General features: G+C 39.8%; 1 protein-coding gene across 1 annotated transcript in view; it reads left to right on the top strand.

Annotated features, from left to right (window-relative positions):
• FBXL13 (F-box and leucine rich repeat protein 13) overlaps positions 1–18061 on the top strand; it is a 308215-nt gene that overhangs the window by 20802 nt on the left and 269352 nt on the right. The gene's annotated exons all lie outside the window — the stretch shown is intronic.

The raw sequence follows: 18061 nt of genomic DNA, 5'->3' as shown, positions 1-18061 counted from the left end.
GTGGGAGTCCTTTCCAGTTGCCTTCAGTGCCCTTTTGATATGCAACCATCATCCTTTGAGCTCTTTCTTTACTTTGTAACACAGCATGATGTCCTAGGCACTCTTTGTACTTTTTTTTTGCCACACATTGCTGCAATTCCCTGAGTCATTTTTAATAAAAATTGTACATAGAAACCAAATTTGAGGACTACTTGTGTTCATTGCCATTGGAGAGGCACTTCTCCAATGCTTTCTTAGTAGATAACAACTAGAGACTATAAGTAGCACACATGTATACACATTTATTTCCATATTTACATACCTTTACTACTGAAAACCTGAACTGCACATGAATACTTCTAGTTCCAATTTAGCACCACAGGGCTCATTTCTAGTTTTCTCCCTTTCCAATTTGTAATGTTCTTCTCCAACAGTGAGAATCCTAGCTCTTATTATTCTTAACATATATTCTTACTTGCTCACTCCCGCTGTGTAAAACCAGTCACACACATTTCTGCCTCTATCTCCTCTCTATGTGGATACCTTCCTCATCCTTCTTAGGCTTTGATATCCCTTATCAGGTCACCCTCTTATATAGAGGCCTTCCTCATACTGCGTTGGCTCTGAAATTCTGTGCCAGTTGCCTTTCCTCCTATGAAGTTACCTTCCTAACTTTGAGCTAAAAAAACCCTATGCACTGAGCGCCTTTCTGCATAGATGCCCTCCTTACCCTACTCAGGCGCTTAGGTTGTCCCTCTTTGAGGATGTCTTATTTATACTGTGTAGGCTCTTTACCCAATGCTATATACTCCCTCTCCCTGCCCCATAGCCACTTCCCACATCCCACTTGGCCCATAGTATCATACACAGGGATTCCCTCCCTTGGTTCACACTCCTTGTCCTGCTCAGGTTCTGACATCCCACTCTGGCTGCCCATTCTCAGAGACACCATCCTCATTACTTTTTGGCTCCAACATCATCCACTGGGTTACCCTTCCATATAGATGGGTGTCCTTTTCATCTTTCTTGACTCTAACTGTTCAGGGAAGTTTTTTGGTAGTCTAGAAGTTTTATTTGGTTTATTTAAAAGATTTCCACTTTGCTCCTTATTAAGTTCACTTTTCTTTTAAATCTTTGAACATTTTTATAATAGCTGTTTTAAAGACTTTGTCTACTAGTCTGTGGGAGACTGTTTGCATGGCATCCATTTTGCTAAAATCTGCTCTGCCATCTCCTGCCCCAAGGCAGGATATCTCTGCATCTCTGCATACAATGTTTCTGCATTCCTTTAAGTAACCATTTACTCAGCCAGTTATGTTCTGTTTGTCTTTTGTTCCACCTATGATATTTACATGATATTTACTTGAAATTGCTTCTGGGTGGTTACCACAAACATAGCTTGGCAACAAATGTTCTTGTTTTTCTGCTTCTTGCCCTATATATACTGTGGATCTCCCCAGAATAAATGAGACTTGATCAGAGCCCTGTCTTGTCTCCATTTCTCGTGTCTCTTGTCCCTCCTCATCCTCACTCCCCCTCTAGAGTCCTCGTTGCTCGACCTGTGGGACGGGTCACTAGTCATATTATCCCTATAATTTGTTTATATTTTAATTTTTTCATTGCAGTTGACGTGCAATATTATATTGTTAATTTCAGATGTACAACATAATAATTAAGCATTTATTTACCTTACAAAGTGAACATACCGATAAGTCTAGTACCCATCTGACACCTGTTCCCTATGCTGTACTTTACATTCCCATGACTATTTTTTAATGTTTTTATTTTTAATTTTTAATTTTAGAGAGAAACAGGGAGGGAGAGAGAAAGAAACATTGATTTGTTGTTCTACTTAGTTGTGCATTCATTGGTTGCTTCTAGTATGTGATTTGACCAGAGATCAAACCCACAACCTTTGTGTATCAGAATGATGCTCTAACCAACTGAGCTTAGGGCTCCCATGACTGTTTTCATAACTGGCAATTTGTATATCTTAATCCCTTTCCACTTTTCACCCATCCCCTCAAACCCCCTCCCATCTGGCAACCATCAAAATGTTCTCTATGACTTTGTTTCTGTTTTGTTTGTTTTGTTTTTTAGATTCCATAAATTAGTGAAATTGTGTAGTACTCTCTCTCTGTCTTATTTCACTTAGCATAATACCCTCTAGGTCCATTCATGGTGTCTTAAATGGCAAACATTCATTCTTTTTATGGCTGATTAATGTTTCACTGTATACATGGATCACTTCTGTATTTAGTCATTTGTTGATGGATACCTAGGTTGCTTCCATAGCTTGGCTATTGTAAATAATGCTGCAATGAACATATAGGTGCCTTTGTCTTTTTGAATCAGTGTTTTGTTTTGTTTTGTTTTGTTTTGTTGATAAATACCCAGAAGTGAAATTGCTGGGTCACATGGTAGTTCTATTTTTAATTTTTTAAGGATCCTCCAGACTGCTTTTCACAGTGGTTGCACCAATGTACATTGCCATCAACAGTGCACAAGCGTTCCCTTTTCTCCACTTCTTCACCAACACTTGTTTGTTGATTTATTGATGATAGTCATTCTGACAGAGGATATCTCATTGTGCTTTTAATTTGCATTTCCTTGATGATTAATGATGTTGAACATCTTTTCATATATCTATTGTAGAGGTCATCTGTATGTCCTCTTTGGAGAAATGTATATTCAGATCCTCTGCCCATTTAGTAATCAGCTTGTTTCTTTTTTTGGTATTAAGTTATATGAGTTTTTTTTTTTGACTCATGTTTATTGTTGAATGTATTACAGATGTCCCTCCTTTTTTCCCCATTGACCCCTTTCTCCCCAATACCACCCCCCTTTTGCCTTCACCACACTATTGTCAGTGTCCATTAGTTATGCATATATGCATAGAAGTTCTTTGGTTTATCTCAACTCGCTCTCCCTCTGCCCTTTCCTTTGAGAGTCATTAGTGTAACAACCAATTTATACTTCTTAATTCCTTCATCTTTTTCACCTATCCCTCCATCCCCCACCCACCTGGCAAGCAACAAAATGTTCTCTGTATCTATGAGTCTGTTTCTGTTCTGCTTGCTCATTTTGTTTTTTTTTGTTTTTGTTTTTTTTTATCCTCACCCGAGGACATTTTTCCATTTTTTGTTCAGGTAGAGTGGGAGGGAGAGAGAGGAACAGAGAGAGAGGAGAGAGAGAAACATCGATGGGAAAGGGACACATCGAGTGGCTGCCACCCGCACAACCAACCAGGGCCGGGGACAAACTGCAACCGAGGTACATGCCCCCAGCGGGAACCGAACCCGGGTCTCTCAGGACCGCAGGCCGACGCTCTAACCGCTGAGCCAAACCGGCTAGGGCTGCTTGCTCATTTTGTTTGTAGATTCAATTGTTGATAGATATGTATTAATTGCCATTTTGTTGTTCATATTTTTCTTCTTCTCCTTCAAGAAGACCCTTCAACATTTCATATAATACTGGTTTGGTGGTGATGAACTCCTTTAGCTTTTTCTTATTTGGGAAACTCTTGATATGTTCGTCAATTACAAATGATAACTTTGCAGGATAGAGTAATCTTGGTTGTAGGTCGTTGCTTTCATCACCTTGAATATCTCTTGCCACTTCTTTCTGGCCTGCAAAGTTTCTTTTGAGAAATTAGGTGACAGTTTCATGGGAGCTCTTTTGTAGGTAACTAACTGCTTTTCTCTTCCTGCTTTTTAAGATTCTCTCTTTGTCTTTAACCTTTGGCATTTTGATGATGATGTGTCTTGGTATGGATCTCTTTGGGTTCATCTTGTTTGGGACTCTCTGTGCTTCCTGGACTTGTATATCTGTTTCCTTCACCAAATTAGGGAAGTTTTCTGTCATTATCGTTTCAAATAGGTTTTTGATTTCTTGCTCTCTCTCTTCTTCTTCTGGCCCCTCTATGATGCAAATGTTGGCATGCTTGAAGTTGCCCCAGAGGCTCCTTACACTGCCCTCATTTTTTTTTTTTTGATTCTTTTTGCTATTCTCATTGGGTGTTTTTTGCTTCCTTATATTCCAAATCGATGGCTTGTTTCTTGGCTTTACCTACTCTACTATTGATTCCCTGTAAATTATTCTTTATTTCAGTTAGTGCATCCTTTATTTCTGACTGGTTCTTTTTTTATGTTGTTGATGTTCTCACTAAGTTCCTTTGAGGTCTTAAGTTTCTTGAAGACCTCACTAAATTCCTTGAACGTCTCACTAAGTTCCTTGAGCAACCTTATAACCTGTGCTTTGAACTCTGCATCTAATTGATTGCTTATCTCCATTTTGTTTCGTTCTTTTCCCGGAGTTTTGTTCTTTCATTTGGGACATTTTTCTTTGTCTCCTCATTTCGGCTGCTTCCCTGTGTTTGTTTCAATGTATTAGGTAGAGTTTCTATGTTACCTAGGCTTTGTAGGGTGGCCTATTGTTGTAGGTGTTCTATAGGATCCAGTGGCACGGCCTCCCTGATCACCCCAGCTGGGCCCTCGAGGTGCACCCCTAGTGTGGACTGTAAACCCTTCTGTTGTAATTGAGTCTTGATTGCTATTGGCACATCAATGGGAGGGATTTACTCAGGCTAATCAGCTGCAAGGACTGGCTATGCACATTAGCCACTGGCCTCTGACTACCTTGGAGGATCAGCTGTGTAGGGACCCACCACACAGAGCAAGACTTACTTCATCAGGGTTCTGGTACTCGCTGAGTTCGCTCATTGAGTGTGTCACTTGTGGAGGTGGTTGGGTGGTGTTGCTTCAATGTGGTCTGAAGCTGTCCACTGGGTGTGTTGGCTCTGGGGTGAGGTCAACCACTGCCGTTGTTCTACCCAAGGCCACCAGGCATAAGCTACAAAATGATCTGCAGATGGCTGCTTCTTGTGCTGGGCTTGGAGTTGCCCAGGCAAAGCCAAGTTGTGAACCACATGTGGCTGCTTCTAGTGCCAGTTCTGTGGCCACTTAACGAGAGGCGTGGGGCTTGCTGAGACCAGATGCTACTTGTTTCAGAGATTTTAGGAAACTTTGAAGCAGAATCCAAGACAGGCCAATCCCATGGTAAAGCCTTTGGAAGCAGCTTGGGTGGGCCTGAAAGTTGGGTGGGACAGGGCCTCAGGGAATCACTAGGGCAGAGCAAACAGTGTGAGCCAGTTTGCTGGAGTCCCAGATATGCTGGCCATCTTCTGGCTCATGGGGGAAGGGCTCACCAAAGGAACAAAGGCCTCCACCAGCACAGCTGTCAGAGAGAAAACTGCTTCTTCAGCCCTTATCCCAAGGCCAGACAGCTCAGTTCTTCCCTGTATGTCTCTAGTGCCTTTCAAGCTGCCTCCCCTCGGAGCTTAGAGGGAGCGAGTCTGAGTAAGTCTGCTTGGGCACTTTAAGAGGAGCTGCCTGGGGCTCCAGCAGCCTCAGCCTTTCTCAGCCTTAGTTCCCGTGGGTTTTTATAACCAGAAGTTATGGGGAATTCTCTACCTCACACTGGAACCCTGAACTGGGCTCCTGGTGTGGGGCAGGGACCTTTCACTCCTCAGGGAGGACCTTCCCAGCTGAGGTGTCCCTCCTGATTTTTATCCACCACACGTGGGTATGGGACCAACCCATTTGCGTCTCCGGCCCTCCTACCAGTCTCAATGTGGCTGCTTCTTTAATTTTGTAGATTTAGGACTCCCATTCATCTTGATTTTAGGTTGTTCTGAATGATGGTTGTGCTGTAGTTTAGTTGTAATTTTGATGTGGTCGTGGAAGGAGGCAAGTACCACGTTTACCTACATCACCATCTTGACCAGAAGTCCAAGTTGTATGAGTTTTTAATATATTGCCAATATTACCCCATTATCAGAAGTATTATTGGTCATATATTCCCCCATGTGGTAGGTTGTTTTGTCTTTTTTTGTTGAAGGTTTCCTTTAATGTGCAAAAATTTTTAGTTTGATATAATCCCAATTTTTTATTTTCTTTCCCTTGCCCAGGGAGACATATAAAAAAAAATATTACTAGGATTGATGTCAGAGTTTACTATCTATGCTTTCTTTTTGGAATTTTATGGGTTTGAATCTTACATTTAAGTTTTTAAATCATTTTGAGTTTATTTTTGTATATGGTGTAAAAAATGGTCCAGTTTTATTCTTTTGCATGTGTTTGTCCTGTTTTCTCAACACCATTGGGACTATCTTTACTCCATTGTATATTCTTACTCCCTTTGTCATAGATTAATTGACCATATAGGTGAGTTTATTTTGGGGTTCTTTATTCTATCCCATTGATCTGTGTGTCTCCTTTTATACCAATACCATGCTCCTTGCCTTTCAGTATAGTTTAATATCAGGTAGCATGATACCTCTAATTTGTTCTTTTTGATCAAGAATGCTTTGGCTATTCAAGGTCTTTTGTGGTTCCATATACATTTTAGGATTATTTGTTCTAGTTCTGTGGAAAATATGGGTATTTTGATAGCGATTGCATTGAATTTATAGATTGCTTTCAGTGGTATGGACATTTTAGCAATATTGATTCTTCCTATCCATGAGCACAGTAGATCCTTTCATTTAATTGCATCTTCTTCAATTTCTTTCTTCAATGTCTTATACTTTTCCACATATAGGTCTTTTATATCTTTGGTAAAATATATACCTAAGTATTTTATAATTTTTGATGCAATTGTAAATGGGACTGTTTTCTTAATTTCTCTTTCTGATAGTTCATTATTAGTGTATTAAAATTCAAACAATTCTAAATATTTTATATTCTGCAACTTTACTGAATTCATTGATCAGTTCTAATATATTTTTGGTTGTTTTTTGATGGTGGTTAGGATTCTTTATATAGTACCATGTCATCTGCAAATAATGACAGTTTTACTTCTTTTTTTCCAATTTGGATGCCTTTTGTTTCTTTTTCTCATCTGATTGCTGTGGCTAGGATTTTCTACATTTTTAATATTTCTCTTGGTTGTATGTCATATTTTCTGACTTCCTTACATATAAAGTAATTTTTATTACATGCTGGATATTTTATAAGTTACATTGTTGAATGCCTGGATGTTATTGTCTTTTGTTAAGGTGCGTTGAATTTTGTTTTACTAGTCAGTAAATTTACTTGAAGATAAGCTTAATTTTTTTCTCAGTTTATATTTGAGCTTTGTTAAGGAAAGTCTACTTTTACTCTAAGGCTGGTTTATCATTATGCTATCATGTGACCTTTCTGGGTCTTTATTGAATGCCCCAAGTATTCAGTAATTATCCATTCTGATTTGTCTCAACTTGTAAAATTTCCAATTCTGTATGAACTTCAATAGTTGCTCTGCTTACAGATTTCTGGTAGATGTTTTGTCCCTGGTAGTTATTTTTTGTTTGGCCTCATGGAGTGTCAGCCAACATATATAGTTTATAATACAGTCAAAGACACAAGGATTCTTATGCAAATTTCTCAAGCTTTTTTATTGTGTAACTTCCACTTTTCTAGTACTTTATTCATAAATTCCAGCAACTTCAAAATTCATGAACTCCACTGTCTATCTCCTTGGCTTTGTGAGACCACCAGACACTCTTTCTTTCACAAGCAGCTAATAAATAAGTATCCAGGCAAAAAGCCTGGGCTATCATAAGGCTCATGTTATTTATTTCCTTTCTTTCCAAGGTCACAATATTGTGATACCTATTTTCCAACATCTAAAAGCAGTTTCATATATTTTGTCAATTTCTCTAGTTGTTTATGGTGGGAGGGATAGTCTGGTACCAATAAACTCATTATAGAATGGATGAAAGTGGAAGACTATTGATGGTTTTCTGACTCTGCCTGGTATTCAATCTCAATGGCCCCAAACAGTGCCTATCTATCCTTCTATGGGTCTCTTCCTTCCCTTTCTTACAGAGACAGTTTAAACTCCTATTATGTACTGCATGTTTGTGTCTTCATTGCACCCTACACCCCATCACATTCCTATTTGAAGGCCTAATTCCCAATGTAACTATATGTGAAGATAGGGTCTGTGAAGAGGTGATAAAGGTTAAAGGAGGTCATAAAGGTGAGGTCCAAATCCAAGAGTGTGGTACCAGTATATGAAGAGGAGGAGACACCAGAGCTTGCTCTCTGTCTGCCATGAGAGGACACAACAAGAAGGCGGCGATCTGAGAGTCAGGAAGAGAGCTCTCACCAGGAATCAAGTTGGTCAGAACCTTGATCTTGGAATTCCCAGTTTCCAGAACTATGAGGAGTAAATTTATGTTGGTTAAGCCACTTACTCTATGGAGCTTTATTATGGCAGTAATAAATACAACTCACTTTGTTTTCTTATGCTAAATCCCCTACATCATTGCCTTGCACCTTCACTTTCCATCTTTCTTCACTGAGAAGATAAATACAGTGATACCTTGGTTCTCGAACGCCTCGGTTTTCGACCAAATCGGTATTCGACCAGGAGATTCGAGAAACTTTTGTCTCGGAATCCGAACAAATATTTGGAACTCGAACTTCCGAGATGAGCCGAGTTGAGCCGAATGGCGTTCATTCGGCCCAGCGCGCCTTGCTTGCGTCATCAGTGTGAGTGCAGAGAGAGAGTCACGCTTTGTGGAGTCACGCTTTCCTATTGGGGTTTCATTGCTTCGGTTCTCGAACAATTCGGTTCTCGACCGTCCTCCTGGAACGAATTATGTTCGAGAACCGAGGTATCACTGTACCATAAGGTGGGAACTTGTTCAACTAATTTTCTGATGCTTTTCCTCAATTTTGTTTTCCTGATCTTCCTACCTTCTTTTGAAGTGTACTATCCATACCCTTCTTTGTTCCTTTTTCTATTCTCAAGAGATTTTGCCTATATAATGTACAATATTTACATCAGATGCTTTTCTTTAATTTCTTCCACAGATAGTGGTTTCACTCTTACTTTCAGACCACTATAAAAATCAGTTTTGCATCAATGAATAGTTGACAGAAAGCTGCAAAATTAATTTCAAATACAAGACAGTTTCTCAACATAATTTTTGTTGCCTCTTAAGCAAGACACTCAGTGATTCACCCATACAGAATCATTCTTGGATTTCTAGGAATATGTCTTATTCATGTTCCCTGATTTATAAGCATACAAAAAATGTTTATCAAGTGAATGAATGTATCATTAAAAAATTACTTTATGCTGCCCCAATTCAAGGTTAAGAAAGAAAGTGCAGCTCTATGATAAAAGTATCAATGTTTTCCCCAGGCCATTTCTTTTAGCAAAATTAAAATCTCTAAACAATTATTGATGAGTTGGTATAAAAGTTAAGCTTTCAAATACTATAAGAATATTCTAGTGCTGGCTGAAACAGAAGAGAAACGGGATAAAGTTTTGGAAGATCTTTAGGCTTCACATAGAACACACGATCTTTTTAGGGACCTCCATATAGATGATTTAAAGAAAGCATAAAGACATTTAAGTCCATAGTCTCAGAAGCTAGCTGACTGGCTGCAAACTATTCAGTGTGCTCCAGGGTACATATTTTAAGCACAATATGCAGGTCAAGTAATTCTCTAAGTACTGCCTTCACATACCAAAGTAAAGAAACATGACTGATTGTAGTGCTTTAAGAAGTAAGGTCCCCAATGGACATAGACAACAATGCTGGGGGGTGGGGTGGAGGAGAGTGGGTTGGGGATGAGGGTGTCTAGGGGGAGGGGAAAGGGAGAAACATCTGTAACAAAAATAAATTATTAAAAATTGGAAGAAAAAAAAAGAAATAAAGTCCTATTTGTGTTTAACAACACAAAGTCCAAAGGAAAACAATGCAAGGCTGCCCCTCAAGAATGCCAATAAAAATGGGATCCTTCTATCTTTTCACCCCACAATCCTTAGTACTTTCTTGCTTATTGTCTCATGGTTGCAATATGGCTACTTCACTTTCAGCCTCACATTGAGCTACCAGGCTAGAAAAAGGGGAAAAATCACAGTGGTACAAGTGATACAATCACAATGTTGCCTATCTTTGTATATTAGGAAAGCTAACGTTTCCCTCAAGACCCAAAAGTCAAGACTTTCACTGATGCCCTGGCTGGTTTAGCAGTGATCAGAACATCGGCCCATGGACCAGAGTGTTGCAGGTTCAATTCCTGGTCAAGGGCTTGGTTTCAGGTTTGATCCCCTGCCCTGGTCAGGATCGTGCGGGAGGCAACCAATCTCTCTCACATCGATGTTTCTCTCTCTCTCTTCCTCCCTCCCTCCCTCCAGCCCCTCTACCTAAAAAAAGCCATTGGAAAAAAGAAAAAGACTTTCATTTATGTACTTTAGGTTAGAACTTATCATTAGACCATGCCTAACTGCAAGATTGCAAGGCAGGAGGGGATTTTGAGAGGGGTTGGTTGAGTTAATCAAACCAATTGGCTTTGTTGCACCTGGATTGGAACTGCTAGTCATCATTATTTGAAAGGACATTCTCCCTTGCCAGAAAAAATGCATTGGTTGCAGTAAAAAAGCAAAAACAAAATAAACAAAAAGCCCTACACAGAACTACAACAGATAAATAGCAAGGAAGTATTTAAGAAGTCAGTACATAAAGGACTTTGGTTTAACGCTCTCCATCTCCAAAGCCAAAGAGATAAAAAATGCCAACTAACAAAGAACCACAACACTCAGGGTCTGAAAATGATCTCATAATGTGATCCAGGGTCCAGCAGAGACTTGCACATGGAAACTTCAACAGCGATGACAAGCTATGAACTTGCATGTTTTCCCATAAAAGGTTTTTAAATTTAATATAGTGAGAAAAAAAGTCCAGGCTCAGTTGCTCGGGAGAACTGGGTTCATATCCTGCCTCAGCCATTTATTAGCAATATGACTTTGCACAACTTCAGCCTCCTTAGCACTTGCTCTTTTTTTTTAATCCTCACCTGAGGATATTTTTTTACATTTATCTTCAGACAGAGTGGGAGGGAGGGAGGGAGGGAGGGAGGAAGGAAAGGAGGAGAGGAGAGAGAGAGAGAGAGAGAGAGAGAGAGAGAGAGAGATCCATGTGAGAGAGACACATTGATTGGTTGCCACCCGCACAACCCCAATCGGGGCCAGGGATGAACCGCAACCAAGGTACATGCCCTCGGCCAGAATCGAACCTGGGACTCCCTGGTCCACAGGCTGACACTCCGATTGCATAGCCAAACTGGCCAGGGCAGCACTTGCTTTTTAAGACATTCCCGTTTTCATCTCTCTAAGCTAACTTGAAACTTACGGAGAAGAGTTTATGTTGGAATAACTGAAGTTTTAGAATTCCTTTTGGAAAATCCCATTTCTGAATATCAGAAACATGTAGAATTACTGGGGATGTTGCTTAGGACAGTGAAAATTCCTTTTTTTTTTTTTTCTTTTTCTTTTTGGTACGTGCCCCTAGCGGGAACCGAACCGGGGACTCTCTGGTCCACAGGCCCAATGCTCCAACCGCTGAGCCAAACTGGCCAGGGCTTTTTTTTTTTAAATCTTTATTGTTGAATGTACTACAGATGTTCCTCATTTTCCGCCCATCGGCCTCCTCTTCCCCACTCCTGCCTTTTCCCACACTGTTGTCTGTGTCCATTGGATATGCATATATGCATATAAGTTCTTTGGTTTATTTCTTCCCACCCCCCACTCCCCTTCCCTTTGAGGTTTGTCAGTCTAGCAACCACTTTGTACTTCTTAATCCCTTCACCTTTTTCCCCCATTCCCCCAACCCCCCTCCCATCTGGCAACCAACAAAATGTTCTCTGTATCTATGAGAATGTTTCTGTTCTGCCTGTTCATTTTGTTTGTAGATTCAATTGTCGATAGATATGTATTCATTGCCATTTTGTTTGTTCATATATTTTACCTTTTTCTTCAAGAAGACCCTTCAACATTTCATATAATAATGGTTTGATGGTGATGAACTCCTTTAACTTTTTTTTGTCTGGGAAACTCTTTATATGGCCATCTATTCTAAATGACAGCTTTGCAGGACAGAGTAATCTTGGTTGTAGGTTCTCGCTTTTCATCACTCTGAATATTTCTTGTCACTCTCTTCTGGCCTGCAAAGTTTCTTTTGAGAAATCAGCTGTCAGTCTTATGGGAACTCCCTTGTAGGTAATTATTTGCTTTTCTCTTGCTGCTTTTAAGATTCTCTCTTTGCCTTGAACCATTTGCATTTTGATGATGGTGTGTCTTGGTCTTGGCCTCTTGGGGTTCATCTTGTTTGGGACTCTCTGTGCTTCCTGGACTTGTATGTCTGTTTCCTTCATCAAGTTAGGGAAGTTTTCTGCCATTATCGTTTCAAATAGATTTTTGATTTCTTGTTCTCTCTATTCTCTTTCTGGCACCCCCAAGATGCGAATGTTGGCACACCTGAAGTTGTCCCAGAGGCTGTTTACACTATCCTCATTTTTTAAGATTCTTTTTGCTATTCTGATTGGGTGGTTTTGCTTTCTTATTTTCCAAATCCATGGTTTGCTTCTTGGCTTTACCTACTCTATTATTGAGTCTGTGTAAATTATTCTTTATTTCAGTTAGTGCCTCCTTCATTTCTGACTGTTCATCCTTCATTTCTGACTGGTCCTTTTTTATGCTCTTGAGGCCCTCACTAAGTTCGCTGAGGTTCTCACCAAGTTCATTGAGCATCCTTATAAGCAGTATTTTGAAAGGCAGCTATGCTCACCACTATACCACCAATGCCTATAAGCAGCATTTTGAACTCAGCATCTGTTAGGTTGCTTATCTCCATTTCGCTTAGTTCTTTTCCTGAGGTTTTGTTCTGTTCTTTCTGCCTCTGCCCCTCCTACCAGTCTCGATGCTGCTGCTGCTTTAATTTCGTAGTTGTAGGACCTCCATTTAGCTTGATTTTAGGTGGTTTTGAATAATGGTTTTTGTGTAGTTTAGTTGTAACTTTGATGTGGTTGTGGGAGGATGCGATACTGCATTTACCTATGCCGCCATCTTGACCAGAAGTCAGAACAGTGAAAATTATCGCCAGTTTTTGCATTTTATTTTATTTTTTTATTTTTTAAAATCCTCACCCAAGAATATTTTTCTATCTATCTTCTGATAGAGTGGGAGGGAGGGGGAGAGAGAGGAAGAGAGGGAAACATTGATGTGAGAGAGACATATCGAGTGGTTGCCTCCTGCATGACCCCAACCAGGGCCAAGGACAAACCACAGCCAAGGTACTTGCCCTTGACTGGAATCGAACCTGAGACTCTTTGGTTTGTGGGTGGACGCTCTACCCACTGAGTCAAACCAGCCAGGGCACCAGTTTTTGCATTTTAAATATTACTTTCTGTCACCAATGGGGACTAGACCCAGAGTGAGTCTGCCTCAGGCCAGCCTGTAGTATGTGGGTTCTTGACTTTGTACAGGAAAGATTTCACAATATGAGTCCAGGTGATTTTCTTTTTTTGTACATGCCCCTAGCAGAAACCGAACCCGGGACTCTCTGGTCCGCAGGCCGACGCTCCAACCGCTGAGCCAAACTGGCAAGGGTGAGTCTAGGTGATTTTGAGAGCATGTTTATTAAAGCTGGGGACAGTGAAACAAAGGAAGGGCTTAGGGTAGAAGAAGCAACAGGAAAGAACCTTGGCGGGGCTCTGCCTTGGCTCCCTAGCAACATTATAGGAAAGAAGTGACCCAAGGCAGGGCTGCTGTTAGCTCATTGGGAAGTCAGAGAAAAGGGGGCCTTGGAGACAGGTTCAGGGGGTTAGCCTGGGATAAGCTGCCACTGCCTGCTCCTCCCCTGGTTGCAAGTCTTGTGGGGACCCTTACAGTTTAGGAGGAAGAAAGTAAAAAGTTCACGCCTGAGAACAGGCATAGGTGTGCTTCAGAGAGAGCTTGCCTGGCATCTTTGGTCTTGAGGGTTCTTATCTTTCTTCTGCAGGTGAGAATCTTAGGGGAGGGTTTCAGCAGAATATTCATTAGCTTTCTAGGTGTGTTTTTAATATGCTGATGCATCAAAATGAACATATAAGGGAGTTTGGAGTTATTCTCTGGTCAGCTTCACTGCTTTCTTTATCTTGGGTCTGTCTGGCTCTAATTGGGTTTTTGTTATTTGTTCCCCTGACTTCATCCATCCTTGGGTTTGGCTGGCTCAAATGGTTACTAATTGGGTCTCTGTTCTCAATCTCCCTGACCAGGGTCATTTAAATATGTATTCTCTGGTCAGGGAGGAGAGGTATAAATCATTTGTTCTCAAGTATCCTTTATTAAGGAAGATAAGGTCTTGCGATTTACTACTAGCTGTGAATTGGTTAAATTGTTTGACCTTGTTTAATTTTTATTTTTTATCCTCACCCAAGGATATTTTTCCATTGACTTTTTTCAGATAGAATGGGAGGGAAGGAGGGAGAGAGAGACAGAGAAAAACATCAGTGTGAGAGAGACACCTTGATTGGTTGCCTTCCGCATGACCCTGATCAGGGCCCAGGATTGAACCTTCAACTGAGGTATGTGCCCTTGACCAGGAATCGAACCCGGACCCTTTGGTTCGAGGACTGAAGCTCTAACTACTGACCCAAACTGGCCAGGGCTTGTTTGACCTTGTTTAACTATCTTGTCTCAATTTTCCCATTTCATTTGCCAGGAATTTTTCTAGCTTCTTACTATCCTGCCTCAATATCATGTCATGGGTTATGATCCAGCTTCTGGTCCCTCTTCCAGCCTGTTTTCCCCACTCCCCTTCCATGTGGAATGATGTAGAGGCCTTTGGGGATCAGATTTATAGTCTGCCAGAGTGCTCAAACCATGATTAAGAAAAGAACAGGATTTTTGTGCCAAGTTTTTGCCTTTTTCAGGAAGAACAGCTGAGGATCTCAGAAATTAAATGACATCCCCAAAGTAGAACCTGGTTTCCCTAAATCCTTGGCTAGAATTATAGCCTCTATATCATTTTGTTTATTCTTCTTGGGGAATTCTAAAGAAACAGAATATATATATGAATATTTTACTCTTGAGACAAAAAATAATAAATAAAAACCATTATATATCTATTTAGTTATACTAAACTTAAAGAAATATGAGTAACTTTGCTTCTTTTTAAAATGACTAAATTTTGATGTTATAAAGCACAACATTGTGGAGATATTCTCAAAATTTTCTCAATATAATAAATTGTCAAGAATGTCCATTAAAAATGCATAGGTAGCCCTGGCAGGTTTGGCTCAGCGGTTAGAACATTGGTCTGTGGCCCAGAGAGACCCGGGTTCAGTTCCCACTAAGGGCACGTACCTCGGGTGCAGTTTGTCCCCGGCCCTGGTTGGTCGTGTGGGTGGCAGCCACTCGATGTGTCCCTTTCATGTTGATGTTTCTCTCTCTCTCTCTCTCTCTCTCCCCCCCCAAATCCCTCTCTCTCCCTCCCACTCTATCTGAACAAAAAATGGAAAAATGTCCTCGGGTGAGGATAAAAAGAAAAAATGCATTGGTAATAAAAGAGTGTATATAATAGTGTAACACTAGAAATTAATTGTTCTAACACTCATGTATTGATTGGTTGATTTTGTTAAACTTATTAATGCAATAGAGTTGTAAGATTGATTTTTTAAAATCATAGTTTTAAAATGGCATTATATTTGGTGAATCTCTGGTCAACTAATTCTCAGGAACTTGAGAAAAAAAGGTGAAAAAACATAGAAATGTAATATGAGTTAGATCTAACTTTATTTAAAATTTTGGAAGTATTAGTTTTTAAAGTAAATTGAGATTTGTACATTTAGGTTTCCTAATGTTTTGAAAGAATAATTGAAAACAGCAATCTGGAATGGGATACAGTTTGAACTTGGAAAACACTTTTAAACTGTAGGCTTGCTTTTTAGATTCAGTTACATCAACTCTGAAAACAAGTCAGGTTCTGTTTTATAAAAATTTTTCTTTGTATCACTAATTAGGAAAGGCTGCTTAGTTAGCAGATGGTAAGGCTCATACACTATCAGTCAAACTCAGAACTAGTGGGCGGGTTGGCAAAGACCATTTTCCGTGAATATGCAATTTTTTTTGGTATGTGTGTAGTTTGGCAAGCAATACAGAGAAAGGCCTTATGTTGATGAATTTGGGAAGTCTAAATGACATTGTTAAGTAACACAGTTGTCTTAAAATGCAAAATGCTGGATTAGTTTAAATTATAATCAGTGTCTTAGGGCTATCTTTTATTTTAAACTACAACTTTTGTTTGTAAAAGATATATAGTATGCGGACTTGCAAAAAGTTATAAAATCACCTTCAAATTTTATAGCGTTGATGACTCATCTTTGCACATGGAAAAAAAAAATCAAAACCCTGGATAGCTATTAAAACTCAAACCATGTCGCAGGAGAAGAACCAGATGGTTTAGGCCTTTTGGATTAAATTACTTTGAATTGCCCAGTCGGTGTGGCTCAGTGGATTGAGCGTCGTCTCATGGACTGAGAGGTCCCAGTTCAATTCCTGGGTCAGGGCAAGTGCCTGGGTTTCTGGGCTTGTTCCCAGTGAGGGGCGTGCAGGAGGCGGCTGATCAGTGTTTATCCCTCACATTGATGTTTTTATCTCTCTCCCTAAAAAAATAAAAAATAAAATAAATCAATAAATCAATAAAAACATATTTAAAAAAATAAAATAAATTTCTTAGAATTGCTAAACAAAAGCGTATTCTCAATGACTTTTTGAACCCATGATTTGATAACCTGGGGGGTCAGTCTGACCTCAATTCAACAAAGCAGAGAGTGGTTCCAGGTTTCATAGGCATGTACTGTGTGAGCTGCAGATAAGCGAAGGTTCCAAAACTACACTGTTCTATGAAGGAACTATGTGTGTGTTGGCTTGATTTGTGGTGTGGGTGAAAAAGCAGATGAAGCAAAATATCTAAAAATTGCTTTAGGATCAATTTATTTATTTATTTAATCCTCACCCGAGGACATTTTTCCTTTTTTTTCAGATAGAGTGAGGGAGAGAGAGAGAAAAACACCGACATGAAAGGGACACATTGAGTGGCTGCCACCCACACAACCCAACCAGGGCCGGGGACAAACTGCAACCGAGGTACATGCCCTTAGCGGGAACTGAACCTGGGTCTCTCTGGACTGCAGGCTGACGCTCTAACCACTGAGCCAAACCAGCCAGGGCAGGATCAGTTTATTTTTGATGAAAGATTGCTCTTCCCATAGACCTTGCTTTCATCATGTCAGTAATCAATAATACTATCTAAATTAAGGAGTTTATAAATGATCTTGCTATAAAGTTTTAATTACTTTTAAATTGTACAAGATGCTACATTAATTTTAGAAAGAACCACCCTTGCAAAATGATACATCCATTTGTAGGATGGAAAACCATACCACAGAAAGAGGCAGCTACATGGAAATTTAGAGAGTGTGCTCTGGAGTCTGGGTGGCTGATTCTGTCACCAGCTGTGTGACTTTTGGCATGTTGTAACTTGTTTCTGAACTGTATGATTTATAATGGGATGATAATAATATCTCTCGCATTTGTTATTATGAGGATTAAATTAATTAATACATATGAAGTGCTTAGAACAATGCCCAGCATATAGTAATTTCTCAGTAGAAGTCACTATTATTAACATGTTGAATGTAGATAACTAAATGATGAAGCCACTGGAAGGGAAGTTATGAAGACTGGCTTCTAAACTTAGCCCTGTTGGCTTCCTGACTTCACACAAAGCATCTACCTTCTCTCAACCTGAGTTTAAAGACTTTGAAAATCCCTAGCAAATAAAGTATACTTATAGTTTCCTTTGTAAAATGAGAGGAGGGTGGATTAGATGGCCTCTAGGATCACTTCTGGCTTTAAACATTTATAGATCTTGGATGGAAACAAGCATCCCAGCAGAGGAAAATGTCAGAGTGAATGCACAAAATCCTAGAGGACTTTGCTCATGTTCTTGTCCCTGTTTGTAACTCTTTTCCATCCCACTGTCAGCTTGAGTAGGTCCTTCTCTTTATGTCTCAGCTTAAATGTCACCCATCAAAGTGACCTCTCTTAACTACCCAATCTAAAAATAATTTCTGCTCTAATGCCTGTTTTTTTTATCCTTCATAGCACTCTTCATTGTAAATAGCTATTAATTTTTAATAACATTTTAAAAATTTTTTCTGACCCCCCTAAATTATATGCTTTTTGGGTTCTGGAATTACAT

Source organism: Molossus molossus, unplaced genomic scaffold (assembly GCF_014108415.1).
Source record: "Molossus molossus isolate mMolMol1 unplaced genomic scaffold, mMolMol1.p scaffold_m16_p_7, whole genome shotgun sequence".
Taxonomy (NCBI): domain Eukaryota; kingdom Metazoa; phylum Chordata; class Mammalia; order Chiroptera; family Molossidae; genus Molossus; species Molossus molossus.
This window is presented reverse-complemented; position numbering and strand designations above follow the sequence as displayed.